Here is a 21,325-nt window from a genome sequence, read left to right on the forward strand (position 1 = left end):
TACTTCATCTATAAAGTCCTGCAGGAAATAATAATGAAAAATTAGGTCTTTCTGTTCATAAACACAGCTTAGGTACATGTGGTCTTGAGAGGTGCAGTACCACTACATATTCCATGAAATGTTCTTTGATCTCATTACAAACAAGTCTGGCTAAGACACAAATAGAATATAACTATCTGTTGCTGTATAAGGAAGATAAGGTGAGGGAAGCATGATTTATAAAACAACCATCCTGTTTGCAAATCCTGCAATTCATGTGGCTGGCAGACACAAAAATAATTTCACAAATGAAAATAGAACATGCAAAATCCATGAAGATTGTGTTGAAGATTTGTTTCATTTGACTTTAGGATTATGAGGATCTCTACGATTATGATATATATATATATATACACACACATAAAATATGTATATTATATATTGCTATGTATATGAAAATAAATGTGTGAAGAGCTGTAAAAGGAATTTGAGTTACATGCAAGAAATGTTTCAAAATAGGCTACAGGGGGATATTTTTGTACAGTACTTAAAACAACCAAAAGAAGTAATGAGAGTTAATTCAGTCCTGGATCTGATAGTGATCAGGGAAAAAAAAAAAAAAAAGTAAGTACTAGATGTGAAATGAAGACCTTATGGATGTACAAATGTACAATACTTCTGGTTTACAAAGAGACCATCAAAAGGGTAAACATATTGTGAAAATCACTAACAGAAATGTTAGTTTGAAGAGTAATAGCAGAAAGCTAGTTCAGCAATAACATTGCAATAGAATAAGAGCAAGATTCCACTGTAAATAAATGTTTGGTGAAGTATAAAATAGGAGAAAAGAAAACAGAACTGAAAATAGTAACTTTAAGCTTGCCATTACGTAAAGATAAAACAGAAAGAAAGCTCTGACCATGTGATGCTATTAGAGAAAGCCTAATTATCCACTTGGTATAGTTTTGCTAATATAATCTGAAAATATGTGAAAATTTTAAAGAAACACTAGAAGGCAGACTTTTTTCAAATTTCTTCAACTTTTTTCTTTTTGTTTCCAATAGAGTAATACTGAATAAAAGGAAATCTGAGACCACTGTCTACAAATCAGATAATTAATTTGAAGTGATAATTGAAGAGACCGCAAACAAAAATCAAAGTGAAAATATAGAAAAGTATCTGCAAATATGAAGGGGTCCGGATTCTGTACCCCTGTTCTGCCCACTGGAGGTAGCACAAGGTAGCCAAGATCCTTTCCTACTCATAGGCTGAGAATTTGCTTGCCATGGGGAAGTTACGGTCAGCCTAATGCTGGTCTGTCCCTCTGCTGTGCCAACAGCTCTCACCCTTCACACAGGTTTGGTAATGGGAGCATCAAAAAGTACACCTACTCTCTACCAATTTTCATCTGCATTTAATTTCTTAGATGACATCTGTACTAGAAAACAAAATGGACCGCAACCCAGTCAAGAGTTGGTAGCAAATTACAGCTCACATTGGCATGGCTAACGCATCAGCTCTCCTGAAGCAGGGTGGCCTCGTTCATACTGCCTACTAAGAACAGTCCCTAACCCATGCTGTTCCCCAAATCTTGCTGTGTTTTACCTGAGTACTTGTTGGCCTGGGCCAGAAGCATACCAAAGATCATGATAACAGTTAAATATCATGGATTGTCACGTTGTAGAGCTCAAGCATGTGCCTGGGCCCTGTTTAGCTCAGTAACAGGGATGTAACCTTATGAACTACATCCGGTTGGCAATAATTACAACTGTACTAGCCTGCTCCAAATTAAAATCACAATGACATGAAAACCAAAAATTTATAGGTGTCTTTCATACTAGTGGTTCTTGAACAGAATTGTCAATGAATGTGTAAATTTGGAGGTAATGTGTGACTTAAAAGAAACGAAAGCGTAGAAAATCTGAAAAATCAGTAAATTAAGAAAGTCAGAGGAGGACAATAAAAGGCAGAACAGTACTGATGTGAAAGTATTTTTAAATAGAAAGTGGAAAGCCAGTTAGATGAGTGAATATTCTTTTCAAAATAGCAAGGTTACAATAAGGAAGTCAGTATATGACCATTTGGGTAAATAGATTTAGTTCATTCTTAAAATGCAGTTTGGGTCCCACCTATGTGGACCTCCTTGTAGGATAAAACCCTGAAATATAATGCATTTCCTTATGGTGTTTTATTCTAAGACTTTTGAGAAAGACGATGCTGAAGTGGGCACACTTCAATATAAGATAGTGACCTCATCGTGTACATGATGAGTTAAGTACTTTACTGAATATTTATACAGATTTCCAAAAAGAATATACAATAATATTTTGGAATTAATATAATCTCTCTATTACTTGGAGAGTTTTCCAGTATGTGATGTGATTACTGTTAGGTTCCAAGTCATATTTTGACCTCGTGAGGTCACCAGTTATTTTCAGGTCGTAGAAAACTATGTTCAGGATGCACAAAAAGGGGAAATTCGTTACATTCATAGACTACTTTGTGACCTGGGAATAACTGCTTAAATCTGCAGACAGAAAAAGGGAAGGGAAAATGTGGCAAGTCAGACAATGTTGGAACATACTATATTAGCGTTCAGTTACTGTCTTTTAAGTTACTCGGAGGTACAGAGAGGAAATAAACTGCTCGAATAAAAATTATATGCAGATTCTGAAAGGGGGTCAGTGCCTCAGGTGAGTGATGAGATTGTAAAGATCATAAATGAAATAAATAAATTGGGGAAAATTTCAGGATGCTATAGATCAAAGAAAAATGGCCAGAAGTTGAGAAGAAGAATTGGGAGTAGCTGCTTGGAAACAATTATTGATAGGAAATTATTCTTAATGGAACACTGGGAAACAAATAGGCCACCATAACAACTATTCATCAGTAAATTTGCCTATAGATTAAGTATTTGGAGAAGCAGTCCTGCAGAAATGCAGGCAGCTTTTCCAGAGGAACTAACTAGCTGTTCTGGCTTTGCTTGTATTGCCATCAACTGTATGTGCAACACAGTGGGGGACTATGTTGGGGAAAATCACTTCTGTAGTATGAATGTACGATTCAGTACTTCTGGCTTGCTTTGGCTTCGGTAGAGTTATGTTTTTGCAAATAATAGAAATATATTGTTGCAAATAATCAAAACTACATTAGAAAAAGCAAGAGGATATCAATGAAAAATATAAAAATCTAGAATTATATACACATAGATGGAGGAAAACACAAAGCAAATCTGTCACATATATTACATACCTAGCTGGAAAAGGAAGTGTTCTTTCTTATAAAGACCTTGTAATTTTGAAATGCAAATCCATTATATAAAATCATAAGACTATGATCCCCTTGAGAAGAGTTTTAGAAAATTGCATGAAACAACCAAAGAAAATATTTGAACTTATTCACTTCTCTCTGAATACATTGCATATTCTAAACCTAATGTCTGAAGTGCCGGAACTGGTAGTTCCTGTTTTGAGGAAAAAAGTAATTTTAACACTCTGTGAAAAGAGATTCTGAAAAATGTTACGGTAGATAGTGTAGGTACGACTGTCTGCTAGTGAAGTGTTCATAAACTGCTTCTCTCTTCATTGTGAATTCATTCTGTGCCCATCACTCCTGCTTAAATAATCAATTTGGGGGGCTTTCCCTCGTTTCTCGAAGAAGTGGGGGGACATAGTTTTTTAGAGCTGCTGGAAGCTAAGTTGGAGTGTGGTAAGGAGGAGGTAACATGCATCAGAATTTTGGCTGAAATGTAAAGGAGTTGTAAAAATGCGTTTTTGGAGATGAGGAATGGGTGGCTCTGAGCAGGAGTGTAATGCTGCTGAGAGCCCTTAAGTCTATTTACTCATTTAGTGTGTTGAGAGCATACCTAAGTATCATGGGATTTGGATGTTTTGCAGATGGATAGATTAACTGGATTACAAAGCACAACTACTACATTTCAGGAATTCATTATGAAAGTACCCTATGAATAAACTATATGAATATTAAAAAGCAAAACCAAAGCATAGAAACCACTTCTTAGAAGAACTTTCATATGTGACTGGTGTAGTTGCATAGTCTGTGCAAGTGCAGTAGAGCAAAGAAGCAGAAAATCTGGGCTAGATGTCATAAACCACTGCCCAGTTTTTCACTTTTTTTTTTTTCTTCTTCTTTCCCAGGAAATAATTTGGACATTCCTGGCTAAGCTATCTTAAAAAAAAAAAAAAGAGAATAGATTGTCTAAAGGTGAGCATCTGGAAGTAAACGTGCAGACAGACAGCCACTGCAACATTTAGAACACTTCTTTGATCTGTTATAATCTTACATCTTTTGGTTTACTTTTTTTGGTCCAGAATATTTCTTCTTTATTCAGACAAAACTCACTGAAAACAATGCAGAACGTGACATACTTTTACCACGAACTAATATTTGTGTAGTCATCAAAAAGAGATTCCATAGTATACTTCAACTAGCAACATCTTTCTACCTCCATTTCCTCAGACTTTTTGAGACAACATAGATAGGTACAGGCTTTGAGTCAAATCTTCCTTCTATTATGCTTGATTCTCAAAGAACACTAGTTTTATGCCTGCCTGTCCATCTGTCTGTCTGCTTATTTATGAAGAATAGTATAATTCTTGTTTTAGCTAACATTTTATTTAAATATAAAAATAAAATTTATAGTGTTACTAAGCAGAAGGTGTACGAAATCCATGGTTTATCCAGTGCTTTGAAGAAAAGGAAAAAAATAAGAACAAGTGGCTTCTACATTTAAGAAAATTGTGTCATTACTGATTTGCAGAAAAATTGCTGAAGAGATGGACAGATGTATTTTGTTACAAGGGTCTGTGGGGCCTACTGCTCTAAAGTACCACAAAATCCTGCATAACATTGATATTCCCTAGTTTTACAGATGAAGCAAAATCAAAAAACGCTCATGCAAAATGACCAGTATAAAAGTGAGTGAATAAAATTGTTGTATCTCTGTGTTAAAATTAAGTCTGGAAAAGGAGAATGATTTTGATTTCCAGGTAAAGGTGAATCCACATGACTGAAAAGGTTTTTGGAAAGCGAGATTTATAAGGCACCTTTCAAAAGAGTTGTGTTGGTTTAGTCTAGAGAAGAGAAGACTGGGAAAATAGTTTGACATCTGAAGATTAACGTGAAGAAGATGGTCATCAATTGTCTTTTGTACCCACTTGTGTAAGGACAAGAAAAAAATTAATTTACAGTGAAGAAGAACAGGCTACATATTTGGAAAATCCTTCTAAGTACAAGGACAGTTAAAGGCTGGAACTGGACTGTGTGGCAATGCTGGAGCATCTTCCTCACTGGCAATTTAGAACAAATTAGACAAAAAGTTTCTGTTATCACAATGCTCTTACATCTATCTTCTGTCATAATTGTTGGCTCCACTCAATAAATAATGTGGAATATTAAGAAGTAATTTGAAAAATAAATTCAGAATGTGGAGATGAAATTGGATATTGCGAACACATGATAAATTATCAAAAATGCAGGGATAATTTTTTTGTCAGTAGACATATTCTTGTATTTTGTATGCCTTTCTGTATTTTAACTTTATTTAAAGTTCATATACATATAATTTCTATTTACAGATCATCGATAAGGATAAAGTGTTTTACTCGTTCATGCAAGCAGTACTATTACTCTGCTTACACTACTTGATCCTCCAGGCAGAAAGTTGGTTTCAGCATTGTCAATACCCTTTTTCCTTGGCTTCTAATTCTATCTAACACATGTTCTTCAGGTATGTATAGCTTGGTATACATTACGGCGAAATATTCTGCATTCAGAAAACATGTAGTTTCTTTTAAGTCACATATAGGTAACTAGAGTTTATTATTTGACAGAATATCTGAAAAAGTCTGATTCCTAAACAGAACCAGAACTTTGAGATTAATTTTACTTTCTGTGGTTAACAGCCTATTTTTACTTTGATAAGTAAAGCCTGTTAGTAATAAAAAAGAATACTAGTATCTATGCTGTGATAATGGAACCCTAACGTGAAATTAGTTAGTGATATTAGAAAGTATCACTTGTATTTCTGTTCCAAACCTCAAGATATTTTATTTTCCTGTACTCAAAAACAACATTAAAGAATATGTATGGTTCATGTTACCAGCATTCATGGCCTTGATTATAATGTGGATCATTCGTGTATATGCTTTTGTTAGAACATAAAATATGTAACATGGGAGAGCAAGGATGTTGAAGGAATGAAGATCATTTGCCTATTCAGAATACCGACAGAGTTCAGTCCATTCAGAATACTGGCTAGCATGTCTGTTCTGTCTAAGAAATTCAGTGTGAAGGGTGATGAGAAAACCGTTTGTACTTATTACTGTGATAATCTGTTAGCCGCTTAAGGATTTAGATGTTCATATCAAACAATAATTAAAGTCTTCAAATTGAAGTGTTTATCTTCCAGTGTTTTTTCTTGTATTGGGTCTGTGACAGGAAAGGCTGTGAACATTTACAAATGGACATTTTATTGTACCTTCTTCCCTCAAATTGTGTTAGAAATGTTTCAATTATTAGAAGCAGCTGTATTAAAAATGTGAACAGTGTACAGAGAATCAAGTGACTTTCACTCAGTTAACCTCCCAGAGAGGAAGATCTGCGTAAGAAAAGTAGCACCCCTCCACTTCCGTAGCTCACTCCATCTTGTTATCTTGATACAGAGCCAAGGGGTTCCAGTATAACTTTTCTGTTTAATACTGCACTTGAATCATCTAGATTTACCTGGCTTTGGTTTATGTTTTTTTAAAGTAGGAGACATCTACTTATGCTATTTGAGAATTAACTTAGAAAGAGACCACTAAAGTCTTAAAACCTTTATAATACAAGTCAATCTGGAGAAGGATTGTTGTCAACTTGAATAGAATTATTCAAGAATATGAATTACATACCGCTGCACCTTTATATTAATACAGTTTATGTGGAAGAAAAACAGTATAGGTCAGAGAAGCTTTTGGAGGAACATGTCTAGCAAATAACTTTAGAATGTTTAACTCACACTTTTTTTACAAGGATAGGAAAATATAATTCCTGGGTAGAAGCGAAATACTGCTTTAAAAAGGCCTCTGAAAGTTGAGTGACTTGACTTCACATGAAAGTCAGAGAAGTAGCCTATGATCCAAGATGTTTCTTAAAGAGAGAATAATGGCTCTAAATTGTGAGATGCCTTAATAAATTGAACAAATTGAGAAAAATGAAAAAACTACTAAGGTTCCTTTCACTTACAATTGAAATCTAAGGTTGTCTGCTTTTACTTGTCAGAACTTGCTTTTCAACATGTATATTAATTTAATAATTTTTGTTATTGAACTTTCACATTTATAATTTGATGCTATAAAATGCAAACTATATTTTCAGCTTTCCCATTTAATATTTTATTGAACAGTTTAAAAATAATTTTTGCTGATTAATTGAAATGTTTAGTTAACCAGAGGAGATTTATTATGATGAAAAATTTCATTTTCCTGCATATCTTCAGAGGCCCAATGCAGCTACTGCAGAAATCAACCCCCAGCAAGGTGCCTGTGTCTATTTTGGATAGTATGATAGTCAGAAAAATATAGAGCTAATAATATAGAAGGATCTAATGCCCCATTTTCAAAGGTGCAAATGAATTTGTCATTTAATAATTTTGAAAATATTACTTACAGGTTAAATAAGGACATCCAGGAACAGTAAGAGTAATTAAAAGGTGGTTAGGAAGAAGAATATATGCAGTTTGAGTAAGTGAGGTAAACAACCATATACGAGGAAACTGGAATGATATAATATTTATTTAAGTTGGCAGGAGAATGTAGAATTGGAGGCAGAATTGGGAAAACATGGTGTGCAGTTATTCTGAGTTACCCTATTTTAGCAAATTTAATGATGTTTTAAAGTGGTGGTAATCCCCTTATTTAACATAACCACAATTAGACTGGACAAAGTAGTAGAAACTGTATTTCAGAAAGACAATCCTATGGTCAGATACAGGTTGGAAAGTATAAGTGTTAGCATTTAAGAGCGTGGAAGGTTTCTGGCCAATTTTGAGAAATAAATAAGAAAATGTCAGAATTAATAAAATATTTTCCCTGGAGTACTAGAAAGTGTATTTGTATGTAGTTTTGGGCTCTCCAGAATAATATCGTGAGTACGGTAACAGTATGAAGAGATGGTTGCCTTCTTAATGCAGTTTGTGTGTGTGTGAAATTGTATAGCCCAGTTTTCCACCTAAGTTGGCCAAAGCACAGAGAGATATTTTAATTGCCTAGTTTTTATAAAGAGTATGAATAACTCATCTGGGATGCTTTTGGCTGCTTCTTTTTGAGGGGTAGTGTAGATGAATTTCATTGCTGGTATGTATGTGCCCAGTGAGTGAGAGGCCAAATTATTTGGACAAGCAGAGTCCATTAAGATGCTACCAGCAGACTACTACTTGAAGTACCCTCATGTCCACTATCCTCAGGGCATTAAACAGTGACATGAGTACAAACGTTCATGATTTAATTATTTCCATTATACCACAAAGATGGAGATAATGCAGTATATGTACTATGTGATTCTTTCAACTTTATATGTAATAGTATAATTAACTTCATGCAGTAAATTAAGTCTTCTTATAACGATTAGCAAAATACTAGATATATATCTTTATATATGGATAAAGGAATCATAAGTTACTGGGGTTTAAGATTTTCCATAGTGTGATTCTTCAGAGCGCAACATGTCCCATAGTTTCATTTCCTTTTCCCAAGAGGAAACATACGGCAAGGGAAGGAGGGAGAAGACTTCCCTTGAACAGAAGTCAATTTATTTCTATATTCCACAAATAAAGCTGTAATTATGATTTAAGACAGTGTCTCTTATTCAGTGTCCTAAAAGCTGTGATTCTGAGTTTGGGGTACATATCCATTACCAGAGTCCACTTATATTGGCAGGGAAGTCTGATGGAGGCAAGAGGAGCCTGATTCCCAGCACAAGTCATTGCCCATGAATGCAGCAAGAGATAAAAGATTCATCAGCAATATGGCATGTCTTTGATTCATGTATTTTAAAGCCCAGGGCCTGAAAAGACCTATTTTATTACTTGCACACTCCCTGCAGGGACCATGATAGTGACTGGCTTTGTGTTGAATGCCTTATGATGTATTTATAGCCCCGATAGTGGTGATTGTCTTTGTATTTTCAGTACTGTGTTGTACATAGTGCTGAGTGACTTGCTGGTCTTGTGGCTTTCCTCTCTCTTATTCTCTAACAAACTATCCGTCTTATTACAAACAATAAACACCAGAAATAAATTCCCTTCTACAACTGATTGCAGAAGCAAATGTACCATTACAAATCAGTGACAGAGCCTTCTGTATCTACAACTTTACAGAGGGGGCTAGCAGTTCAGTGTCAACTATCAGTGCCTCAGCACTTTCATTTGCTATTTCAAATTCAGACTGCAGTAGTACCCATAATCTCCTAACCAATCACTAATCCTCGGGGATTTTGAACTGCCAGCCTGCAAGATGTCTATTTTTACGTAGAGGTTCATGCAGCAGCAAAAAGACATTAGATTCCTCATAGAAGCACTGGACTACATTACAGAGGGCTACCCTTCAGTCTTTCTCATGAACCAAGAAGGAATTTTCTATCGCTGTTGTGTTCCCCCTGCCTCCTCCCAGAAAAAGTAGCTATCATCACAGCCTGTCTCAGAAGATAAAGGACTGAAGTGTAGTACCACAATAGATGATTGATTCAGTTCACACAGGTCTAAAACTATATGATCAATAGTTCTCAGCCTTACAAAAACAGCAACATTGATTTGAAACACTTGGTTATGATTTTGCTGTTATACATCATATTACAAGGGCTTTTTACTTCCCAGAGGAGAGGTCCTACACAGTAACAGGTCAATTAAATCATCTTCTAGGTTATCTTTTAAGATCAGTGAAAGCATCTCAGCATTTATCGTCTCTCACAAAACATTCTGTACTTTATCTACATTGTGCATAAAGTTGACTGAAACCACAGCCTTGCAACTACCTGGTACATGGCACACCAGATGTCTATGGTACACAGAGAAGTCCTCTCCTCATTAAACTTTGAACAAATGATACTCAGTACTGTGTTGTCTTCGTACGTTAAGGTACCAAGGGCCTGGGTGACAGACAGGTCTATTCAGAGATAGGGATCTGCTCACATTCAAAATCCCTGTGATGCTCAGGGGGATGCTTTGTCTCCATATAAGTATTTCAGAGTCAGGACCCTCTGCCTTGAACAAAAAGTACGTTTGTTTTTGTGTTTCAGAGACTTACCAATCAGGTGCCACTAGTCAATGTGATAATTAATTACATGTTTTGTCAACAAGCCAGTGAGGGGCAGGACCATCTTCAGGAACTTTTATGTGACATATGGCTCTGAGTTAAGCCAGTCAGAACCAGATAGACATCATTTAGGGTTAGAGTTGGTAACTCTAGCTCTGAACCCTTCTGACCTTCATCATGTCTAACCATCTAACCCATCGTAGCAGAGAGTCAACAGCAATGACCTGTCTTCCAGAGTTACCTTTTTCAAATGGGGACTGATAAACGTGCACTTGTTCGTAACAGACATGGGTGGGTGTCCCGTTCTAACTAGAGGGATGCTGAGAGCTCTTGAAAAAATGTTTTGCTTACCTGTTTAATAACATGGGGTTTGTACACCTTTTTTTTAACCTTTCTTTGTGTCTTGTGAAACTTTCAGTATGGTTTCTTTACCTTCTTAGGCAAACATACTCTTCTGAAATCATAATCAGATCCTGCAGCCAAACCCAGTATGATTATAGTTGATAGATTGGGTGTTGCCTAGGTGAAATCTGATGACAGAAACTATTTTGCAACAGTACAGACGATTTTGTGTCAAATAGAGTCACTTTAGAGTTACTCACACACCTAAATGAAAAGACTTTCTGTCTGAGTATCCTAGCATCGTCAGTCTCCCTTAACCTCTTCTACTTCAATAGTGCGGGACTGTTTAATAGCTTTGACACTAACTGGAGTTTACATAATTTCTCCAAACGTGCATTTTTCTGCACTACCTGCTTATCTTCTTCTGTACAGGGAGACAATATGCCTTACGCTATAGTAAGATTTCTGAATGGCCTTTGTTTATATTTTTACTTAAGGTTGGAGACCTGTCTTACTATCCATATAATTTTTTACTAACGCAAACATGGCTTTCCTGTCTGTTTGAGAAATATTCCTGTGCCTTGTAAAACACATAGCAGGGAAAATGGGAGTATACTGCATGGGTTATGAATCTCCTACTGAAATAATAGGAAACTCTCACAAGCTTCTGCTGTTTTAATTATGATGTTAACTGTGCCCGCTTAAGGTCTGCTGCCAAACTCTAGAAACAATGCCCTCATCCTTTAGAGGAAGCTTGAACTACTTTATCTTCAGTTTTCTACTTCAGTTTTTATATAAAGTTTACATTGATTCGTTGAGCTTTAGTTCTTAGCAAGTAATTTTCTTAGAATGGGGCTGATTTCTGTGCATTGGCACACTTTCTTCTCTTCATTTCCACTCCCTCCTATTCTTTTAGATTCTGCTTGCAGAAAGACCAGCAGGGTTTTAAGAGCACAATATGCATGACTGCATCTTTTCCTCTAATGCATCTTTCCTAACAGTGGGAAAGAATGGCTCTCTCAGAATGTGCTCATCTAAGCTTCCAGTTCCCCAGGATCTTGGAAGGACTTCTGTGCAATAGCAGCTTCAGCATCTGCCACAGATAGCAGGAAAACTGGTGGTTGATTGGCAGAGCTAAGAAGAAATAGATCTCCAGTACAGGCGCAATGGACTCTTTTTCAGAGACTTTAATCACAGCACCCCTCTAACACTTCTTCAAAACAGCAATAAATGTTTTAAAATCACACATGAAAAGGATGGACAGGGATCAACTTTTCACCTTCTCTATTGATAAAAAAGTTGAGGGTGCATCAGTTGAAGCTGGCAGGTAGGCAGGTTCAAAGCAAATAACAGAAGAAATTATATTGTTTTATGTGTTCATGGATAACACACTCATGACATTCTTTGCCTATGGATTAAAGAAGTTCCTACGGATCTAAGGTGTGACTGCACAAGACCTTGTAAGAGAGATCTAGTAAAGGTCACTGACTAGAAAAACCACATCAGGTTCAGGAAACACCCCTAGCTAAAACAAAGTTGGATGCTGGAACCCATGGGGATTATCAAATGTGCTTGTCCTAGTCCTGCTCTTTTCTGAGAGAGTACTTGGGTAGAAACTGGCTTAGGTCTGCTGTTGGAGATAGGTAAATGGGCCAAGTGTATGCCTGGCCTGAACTAGTCTGATGTCTCTTGTATTCTTAAAATAAGGTTTATTTATGAATCTTTGCCTACTGGCAGCCTTTGCAAAAATGAAACAAATACTTTCAGGACCTCCCCGTCTTTAAATTCAACCAGCTAGAGCCAACCTTAGTCAGTCATTCTCGTTCCTTTTACTGCACTGTCAGCTTTGCTAACTATGTAGTCTCTGGTATTTAAAAGATTTTATGACGTATGAAACATTACCTCTTTTTCCTCGCTTAATCATGCCCTTGCCTAAACCAAAATGTATTAATCTTTATCTCTTTAGAAACTTGTTGCTACCACTCTAGTTTTGAGTAGTGACTTTTCTTGTTCTTTATGCTGGCCTTCAGATTCTACTGCAGAGAGGAAATCTGAGCCCACCAAAGAAAAGAAAAATCCATTGGATGTTGATTCCATCACAGTAATTTGGGAGGAGGAATTTCATTCTGATCCTTGTTACATGAATAAATCAAATCCACAGATCTATAATGCCAGATCTGTAAGTCATGTTCCAAAATTCAGCAAGCCACGATCACAACCTTTGGACATTCTCAGAAATAACTTTCCTCTCTTCCATTCACCTTGGGGAGTTGTCCTGGTAGTAGGTTTATCCTAAGTCACTTAGCAAGGACAAAGAAGTTCAGTGAGAAATATCTATATTTAGCAGAGATTAAGGTGGTCGATGTTTACATTCAGTTCGCTGGTCAATTTAAAGTCCTTCCAATTTTTGGTAGATAGGCATTGGTGAACGCAGCTAGAGCTTGAGGAGGAGGGGAATAGGAAGGGACAGAGGAAGAGGGGAAGATCTAGAGCCCTTCATCCATCCTTTCACCCTCTGCCTCCTGCCGCTGGTAAATCTGCACCTGAACAGCCAGTGCTTTAAAAAAAAAAAAAAAAAAAAAAAAAAAGCCGCTCCTGTTTGGCTTTTTACTTTTAACACCTCAGGTGTTGAGCAAATGAAGGCAAACCTTTGTGCCAGGGCTCTGTCTCTTTAACTTTGTATGTACACCAGCAGGCACAGTAGGAACCCATTCTGTTTTGAACATACTACAGCATAAATGGCTGGTAAATCAGAAAGGAAGGAACCTACATTTTCTATTACTTGTGTGGCCTGCTGGAATGATTAATATATGCTTAATGAGTTTTATAGGTACCCTTATTTAAATGAAATGTTTCTTTTTTAACAAGACCACTTAAAATTAAGTATAAAAATAGGGCAGCTGGTATTAAGATTAAATTTACTATAGTATTTTAAAATAACACAATAAAAATACTATGCAAAACATTTTTTGATGCCAAAGTTTTAGAGAAAGTCAGACCACTGAAGGGGTAGAAGTCATTGGCAGAGCAGTTGGAACTATAACCTACGGTATGCTGGACCTCCTTCTGATAGCTTTGGTTTTTTTTTCTATTTTAATGTACTCATCTACTTTATATTAATGACTACTATGTTCAAAATTGAAAAATCCACTAGGAAATGAAAAAGCAGGCAATTTATTTTTTTTCTGATCATGAATGAAAATTATAAGAGGATGAGATGTACTAGTTATAAAGTCTTGAAGGTCATGCTGACTGGAAACAATCTCTTAAGTTCACCAACTAGCAGCGATTAGTCCTTGTTGAATAAATCAGTTTTCAGTACAGTATGTTCTGATAATTTTTTTTCTTACATGTTATGTACATCTATGGTTATTTAATTTAATTCATAAAAAATGAAGTTCTCTTCTGCTATGTTTTAATTGAATTCCATTTTCCATCTGCACACACTTTACAAATTATAATTGGAAGACTGAATGATGTGGTAAAGAAAATCCATTAAATTTTCTATTATAAAATGCAAAAATTAAAAATCAGAGGTTAGTTATATAGATGATTAAATAAAAATTGTACAGAAATAACAATCTGGATAGCAGAGAGATTCATATTTTATAAAGAAGGTATATTTAATTGAATAAGAGTCTTTAAAATGAAGAAAAAAAACACCACAAATGTAAACCCGTACCAAAATAGACTGTGTAAGACAAGGTCTTTCTCTTTTCCGCTTTAAAAGGTAGCCAGAATTGATAATTTAACTCAGAGACACAAGCCAATCCACCCAGTCTGCTGATAACATGTACTTGTAGTTCTGGGTCCTAAGCAAACACAATGCGGGCCTTGCAAGTGCTTTAGAAAGCTCTGGTTAATAATCAGTTGTCCAGGAGTCCCCTCTGACCTGCGCAGGCCCTCCTTCATCTTGGAACAAAACCCCAGCAGCTGTTGCTTATATGAGCCATCGTGGTGCAGTAACTGCAGCCCTTGCTGCTGCCTCTGCCTCCCTCGGCTTTCTCACTGCGTGTAGCGAGAGAAACCTGTGTCTGCAACTTACGTTCAGAGCAAATTAAAGAAAGCTGGGCAGCTGAGTTACAGAGACTTGCCTCAGAATAAGGTAGAAGGAGATGACCTAGGGTTAGATGACCCTGACTATCAAGTGTGTTGCCTTGACAAATAGTAATTGCTTGACAATTGCTCTAGGCTTGGAAAACATGTGTTATCATGTTCATGCTGTATCTACTGATAGAGATTGTTTTCATTACACATACTGGATATTTCTAACTCCACTGAACCTACTGATGTGTGAAAACATAGATAAGTTCAAACTAGAGGTCTCAAACTTGAAAGTTGGAAACCTAAGTCTCTCCTTTGTTCGAGTTATTCCTTTTGGCTAGCGGATGTCTGTCTTTAACTCAAGAATCAGTCTATGTCCAGCATCTACAGTGATCTTTGAAATGCTTTTTTTTTTTGAATGATGTCTTTGTTAGAGCTGGAGAAGTTTCAATGAAAGAATATCTCAGTTTTGTCTCCGTTTTGTGCTTGGTGAATGCTATTGTATTATTTATCTCCTTGTATAGGTTTCAGCATTAAGGCTGTTGGACACATTAAAGAGCAGTCCACACTCACAGCTCAGTATTTAAGTTCAGCATTGATTACATAGAATCACAGAATCGTTCAGGCTGGAAGACCCTTGGGATCATCGAGTCCAACCATCAGCCCTACTCTACAAAGTTCTCCGCTACACCATATCCCCCAACATCTCATCCAAATGACCCTTAAACACATCCAGGGATGGTGACTCCATCACTTCCCTGGGCAGCCTATTCCACTGTCTGATCACTCCTTCTGTGAAAATTTTTTTCCTAATGTCCAGTCTAAACCTCCCCTGTTGGAGTTTAAAGCTGTTCCCCCTTGTTCTGTCACTAATCACCCGTGAGAAGAGACCAGCACCAACCTCTCTACAATGTCCTTATATTTTATACACTGTAAGAAGTTAAATTTTTTGGTCTGTACTATAACAGAACTTCCTTCTGAACTACTGTCTACAGTTACTATTTCCTTCCCTTTCAGTAAAAGTCTTAGTGATAATACAAACATGAGCCTCCTTCAGCTGAAAAATATTTTCTTTGATATAAAGCATCCATTTTTCTAAAAAGCTGTCGAGTGTCTCCCTGATCTTATCTTTTTATGCTTTTTCTTAGACCTTAACACATGTCTGCTTAAGTATCAAGGAACTTCTCAGTGTAAGAAAGGCTGTAGAGAGCCATAAAAGATGATAGAAATTTTTTTTTTGGGGGGGGGTGAGGGGTATAGATTGCCAAAATAAAAGAATAAGTGAGGGGAGGCGGCATGTGATATTTAGCACTCATATGGGCTCAAGTGGTTAGAGAGGTGTATGTTTGTTGTGTTAAAGAAAAGGGCAAGGCGTCTGTCGGGGTCAGTACATGGTCACTCATGACCTCAGGGGCATAGAGAGGTAAAATCCCTGTGACATGATTTGCAAGAGAATGTGTGGGCTTTGATTGATTCATTTTCACAGCATCAGAAAGTAAATAGGATAGTGCTTTTTTATTTGATGAAGATGAAGAAGTCTTCCAACTCAGCATCAGAAAGTAAACTTATTTTCTTATCTTTCCCTCCATTTTTATGTGCCTCTTGCGTATTTCCAGAGGCTCTCCCTCTAGAATGATGAATCTTACGCATGAGAAAAGGACAGTTGTGCTGTTACTTGTAAATTTGTTGTCATATGACACAACCTGTCATTATTTTAATTCTTGCTTTCAAATGAAATGTCTGCCAGTCTGTACGTTGAAACCGTGTATGAGTAACAACTACAATAGTAATACCTAGATCTAGTACACAGCTCTTTATGTATAGATCTCAACCTTTTTTTAAGCCTGGAGTGAGATCTTTTAATACTCACAGATTAAGACTAAACAGCATTTATACCTTCTCCCTGTTGGGCGGCTTGACAGATGATACCATAATGATACAGTTCTTCTGGCCTCTGAGTGCCACTGACTCACAGCCAAGCATCTATGCAGTGCTTTGTGCAGACCCTCCCACTGCACTCAAAACTTCCCCTATTCCAACAGCAGGAAGTTTATGGCTTCCTTCCATAATTCCTACAGAAGGATCCTTCCCTGGGTGGGATATGAGGCTTTTAGTGCCCTTTCCCAGTCGGGTCTTCATGCCTAATGTGAAGAGTGTGGAAGACTGGGGAGGATTTCAGTCATCATCATTTTTGGTTCTTTTATGTGAAGATGTGATATAGCATGAGAACTCCTTTAAGGGAGATCTTCTTAGCTGGATTAGCCTTTTGCCATCCAGTAGGCACTGCTAACTAGGCACCTTACATCTGAAACTATGCCTCTTGGTTTTTGAAACGGGTTTTGTTACACAGGTAAACAAAATGTTGCTAGACACTTATTTCAGATCTTAGGTTATTTTAGACTTTTTATAACCTTAGTATATGTAGCCTTGGGGCATCCTGTAAGCATTATTCTGTCTCTTAGATTCAGTGAGTGGTAGAACAGTTTTAATTATCCCTATCTTAGAATCGAAAAGCCACTCAAGAAATTCTGAGTCAGGGACAGGATTATGTCCCTCATTTGAACTCCCATTCCAAACCTTGGCCAAAACAGCATCCATCTTTCACCTTCATATAGATTTAATTTGATTTGTCTGTGGGAACAGTAACTAGCAATCTGCGCTCAGACAGTGGGATGAAAGAGAGAGCAATTATATTCTTTAATGTGTTAATCAATCCAGTTTATTTAAGAGTATTCAGGAAATTGTGCTAAACCACTCAATTTCTTTTTTCATCTATTTACAGGTCTACTTTACCTGTAGTGTTGAGCTATTGTCATAGTTTGTTTTTGATGACTCGCGTCAAGGATGAAGCTTTCAAAACCATGTGTCAAAGGTAAGTTAGTTCAATATTCCTATTTGTATACATCCCTAAAAATATTATACGTTTACAGGGGAAGTTTTCATCACTTAATTGAAGGTTCAGCTCTGTTGATAAGTCACAGTCCTGTGTAAAGGATGTTGTGAAGCAGCGTGTGCTCCTGCAGGGATTTTCTCCTAGTGCTCTCTAGTACACTGAGAAAGTGTGCCTACTGCACCAGCTTTTAAAATAGTGCAACCTGATCCTTTCTCTACAGCTCAGAGGGTGGGGGTGGGGAGTGAAGGTGAAAGAATAGTAGCCCAGATCCTCCTTCCCATTTTGGGTCTGGTTTTCTCTGTTGAGTGAAGAGAGCATTAATTGTGTATGACCATGATGAGAAAGGACCCTTTGCTCTCACCCTTCACAGTTCTTGTGACATAGGCCGGGTTTAATCTAGTCTGTGTTAGGAGAAACTAAGTACGCTTACAGGGTTATAATGAGCTTCCCCCTCATTTTCATTTTCCCTTACTGGCATGTAAATCATTGCTTGTAAGGGATAAAAATCTGTAGGAGTTACGAAACTGAAGTGATTGCACTAACGTGGAGCTCCTTCTCATTAGTCTGCAGTGTTTATCGCACTGTTTAGTGTTGTAAAACTAAAATGAAATAAACTCCAAATCAAAAGAGATTATCTAGTATTTCTCTACCCAACTAACAGATTGATAAACTAAAGTAGATTACTAAACAGATCTTTACAAACAAGAATAGACAATGTGCAAGTCAGGAAATCGGTTTGTTGGAGTTTCACTTGTCGGTATGGATTTAAAAGTTATCCAGATATAGTAGTTCATAGATTTAACTTGGAAAGACTACCAAAAGTAATATTTAGTCAGTAGTTGTGACAGCCAATCAGTACACTGTCATACAGTGGAATCTTTGTGAAATTTATTATTTTATAAGAAAAGTTGTTCATGCACATACCACATTAAGCCAGAAACAAGAGTACTAAGAGTCCTGAAAAAGTACAGTGGTTTCGATACTGTTTTGCCAGCTAGTGTTGCTTAGTTTTTGGCATATTTATTTTTTACTTCTTCGTGCAGTCTAAAGGGCATATTCCTCATCTAATGAACTACTACTGATTTCCTAATATCCATTCATCTTTCACAAAAGATTTATTTGTAACTGTAATCCATGCTGAGAGCACCTAGTCTGTGCTAGGTGTATCTTGTGTACACATTATGTACACATTTTAAAGTAATGCCCTGATTAGCTAGTATCATCTAGGTCTATGTAGTATTCAGAATGCTAACTGTACATGTAGAAAATATTAATGAAAACTACTACAGTACTTCATAATATTCTGAAAAATATATTACTTTTTATGAAGCATTAATGCCAGACTTAAAAACTGTTCTATTAGACACCCATCAGTATAGCTAGAGGATAAGACCCAGAATCCAGAAGCAGGTACAAGAGAAGGAACTGGGGAAAACAATACTTCTCATTTCCAGATACTAGAAATGAAACCTACATAAAGATTTCTCCAGGAATTTCACCAGGTCTTTAGTTAGAAGGGTCATGCTATCACTGGCTAGCTGCTGGAAGGAAGAGAGTTTTCTTTCCTTTCCTACTTCCCATAAAACACCAGTTACTATAAAAGGATAGCTGGAGCTGTGCTGCTTTCTTCCTGTGCCTCAGGCTCCATTTTTAAAAATATTTTTCTCTCCCTGTATCTTGTCCATTGTGAATAACTACTACATTTTCCTGCTGTTAATAGTTTTGTCATATGTCTGCAACAATATAAAATGGGTATTTCGTGTAACTTAAATGCTGGGTACAGGCTTCTAAAAAGCAGTAACTGGACTTGCAGTCTTGTTAGTTATGCATGGCTGCTGCTTGTTAAAGTGCTACTGTGCAAAAGCTGAAACACTGGAACTGCCTGCTTGCAGAACCAGGAAGACTATGCTGTCTGTATCAGTCAAATTTCCAAATGTAAGTTAGTAACACCCTTTACAACTGAAAAGATATAAATGTGTTTAGAGTTTTAAATGAAAGCTGTAGAAATTCGTAGCATAGGCCTTTATGGGCACCAGAGAAAACTGCTTGTTATCATTAGGAATTACGAGACTGCATTTTTTAAAAGAACTGCGATTGAAGTACAGAATTACATTTAAAAAAACTAAAAAGTATTGGACACCAAATGGTACAGTCCGGATGGCCACAGATAGAATACCACAGCAGAAGTTGACTGATAATCTTTTTCAAGTGTGCAAAGGGAAAGGAGTGGTCATTCAGATAATCATATGCTAAATTACTCATTTATGTAATTCAGGTAATCAAAAGAAAAGCAGACTTAGATAAATTAATAATCAACAAGCCTTATTTTTATAAAACAAAAACAATATCTTGATCTTGCAGACCTAAATTAAGTAAAAACTACATCGTGTATATATTAAAATACAGGTATCAACCTCCCAGTGAGTTAATAGTTTCCCTTTTCTTTGTACTCTAGTAACCCAACTCTAGTCTCCAGTGCTTTTTGATAGTTAAACCAGAAGGGAGTATTAATGTGACATATTAATGTGTCAGTGCACATATATATATATATGTAATACAGAGAAAGTATGCTCCTACTTTATTTGCTGAACACTAATACCTTTACATATGGACTATTGAATTGACATTTGTTTATCTTCTCGGGGATGATCTGCAGAACGAGTAATACCAATCCCAAGGCCAGAATCTGAGAGCAGAGTGGTTTTGAGGTACACAGAAACTTAGCTCACGGTGATGGGAGTTGGCTTCAGTTTCTGTGCCTCAGTCTATAAGCCATGTTCCTACCCAAACTACTTTTCCAATCCACTTCATACATCTGCCCACCTTTTGTTTTCAGAAAACGGACAGTGTTGGGGTTTGCTTTATACTGTTAACCACTTTGATTTGTTTCTGTGACAAGCTCCAGAGCTGCAGAAGCAGCCTGGCAGCAGCAGTCAGGCTCCAAGTGCAGGAGAACTAGGGAACCCTCCAGGAGCCAGTCACAGCTCTCGGTCACTGGCCAACCCCTTGCTTGTAGAAGTTAGCATGCTTAAGTTGACATTGATCCCTCAAGGGACTAGCAACCAGCTAAACAAAACTGGAGCACAGGGCTAGCCAAGCATAGATTCTCTGTGACCCTGTGTCAGGACCTGTGATCCTGTTGTAAAAGCCAGCTATGTTACCTCCTTGCCCTCTGAGACTCCCAGGGAATCCCCAAGTAAATGAGGAGGGGAGTTATTTACATCTCCTTCGTGTCCCTGTCCCAATCTTCTTTTTGTTGGTTTGTTGGGGTTTTTTTTTGTTGTGGGTTTTGGGTTTTTTTTTTTGGTAAAAACAAGAGATGATGGAATACTTTAAAAAGGCATATTTGTTCCCTTATGAAGGCTTGCTACAACAAAGCAAGAATAATTTGCCCCATTAATTACAGATAATGGAAAATGTGTAAGTATCTATGTGGTTAAAGAAGTGAGCGTACTGTCATCGATGGTATCACGACTGTTATATACAGCCTGGAAAGGCAGATGCATTTGAATTTTACTGGTAGGTTAGAAAATTTAGAAGCCAGGAGACCTATAAAGTCTAACGATTAAATATACTGAAGGTAAAAATGCTCATTTGCTTGTGCAGAGGAAATAGAGCAAAGATACAGCACAGCAGAGAAAGCTAGCAGGACAAAGGAGATACTATTGACTCATTCCAGACTGCCGACTTAGCAGCTCAACTTTGTTTCCTTTTAACTTTTGTAACAGTAGGAGCTCAAAGCTTCTCAGTCTATTTT

At 36.9% G+C, this 21,325-nt stretch overlaps 2 long non-coding RNA genes across 2 annotated transcripts in view; one reads left to right on the top strand and one right to left on the bottom strand.

Moving 5' to 3' along the window:
* LOC141963814 (uncharacterized) overlaps positions 1 to 21,325 on the bottom strand; it is a 77,974-nt gene that overhangs the window by 54,670 nt on the left and 1,979 nt on the right. The window lies entirely within an intron of this gene.
* On the top strand, positions 5,592 to 17,547 carry LOC141963823 (uncharacterized). The gene is made up of 2 exons (XR_012634216.1): positions 5,592 to 5,728; positions 17,458 to 17,547. It is a non-coding gene; the product is annotated as an uncharacterized LOC141963823 (long non-coding RNA).

This window comes from Athene noctua, chromosome 1 (genome assembly GCF_965140245.1).
Source record: "Athene noctua chromosome 1, bAthNoc1.hap1.1, whole genome shotgun sequence".
Taxonomy (NCBI): domain Eukaryota; kingdom Metazoa; phylum Chordata; class Aves; order Strigiformes; family Strigidae; genus Athene; species Athene noctua.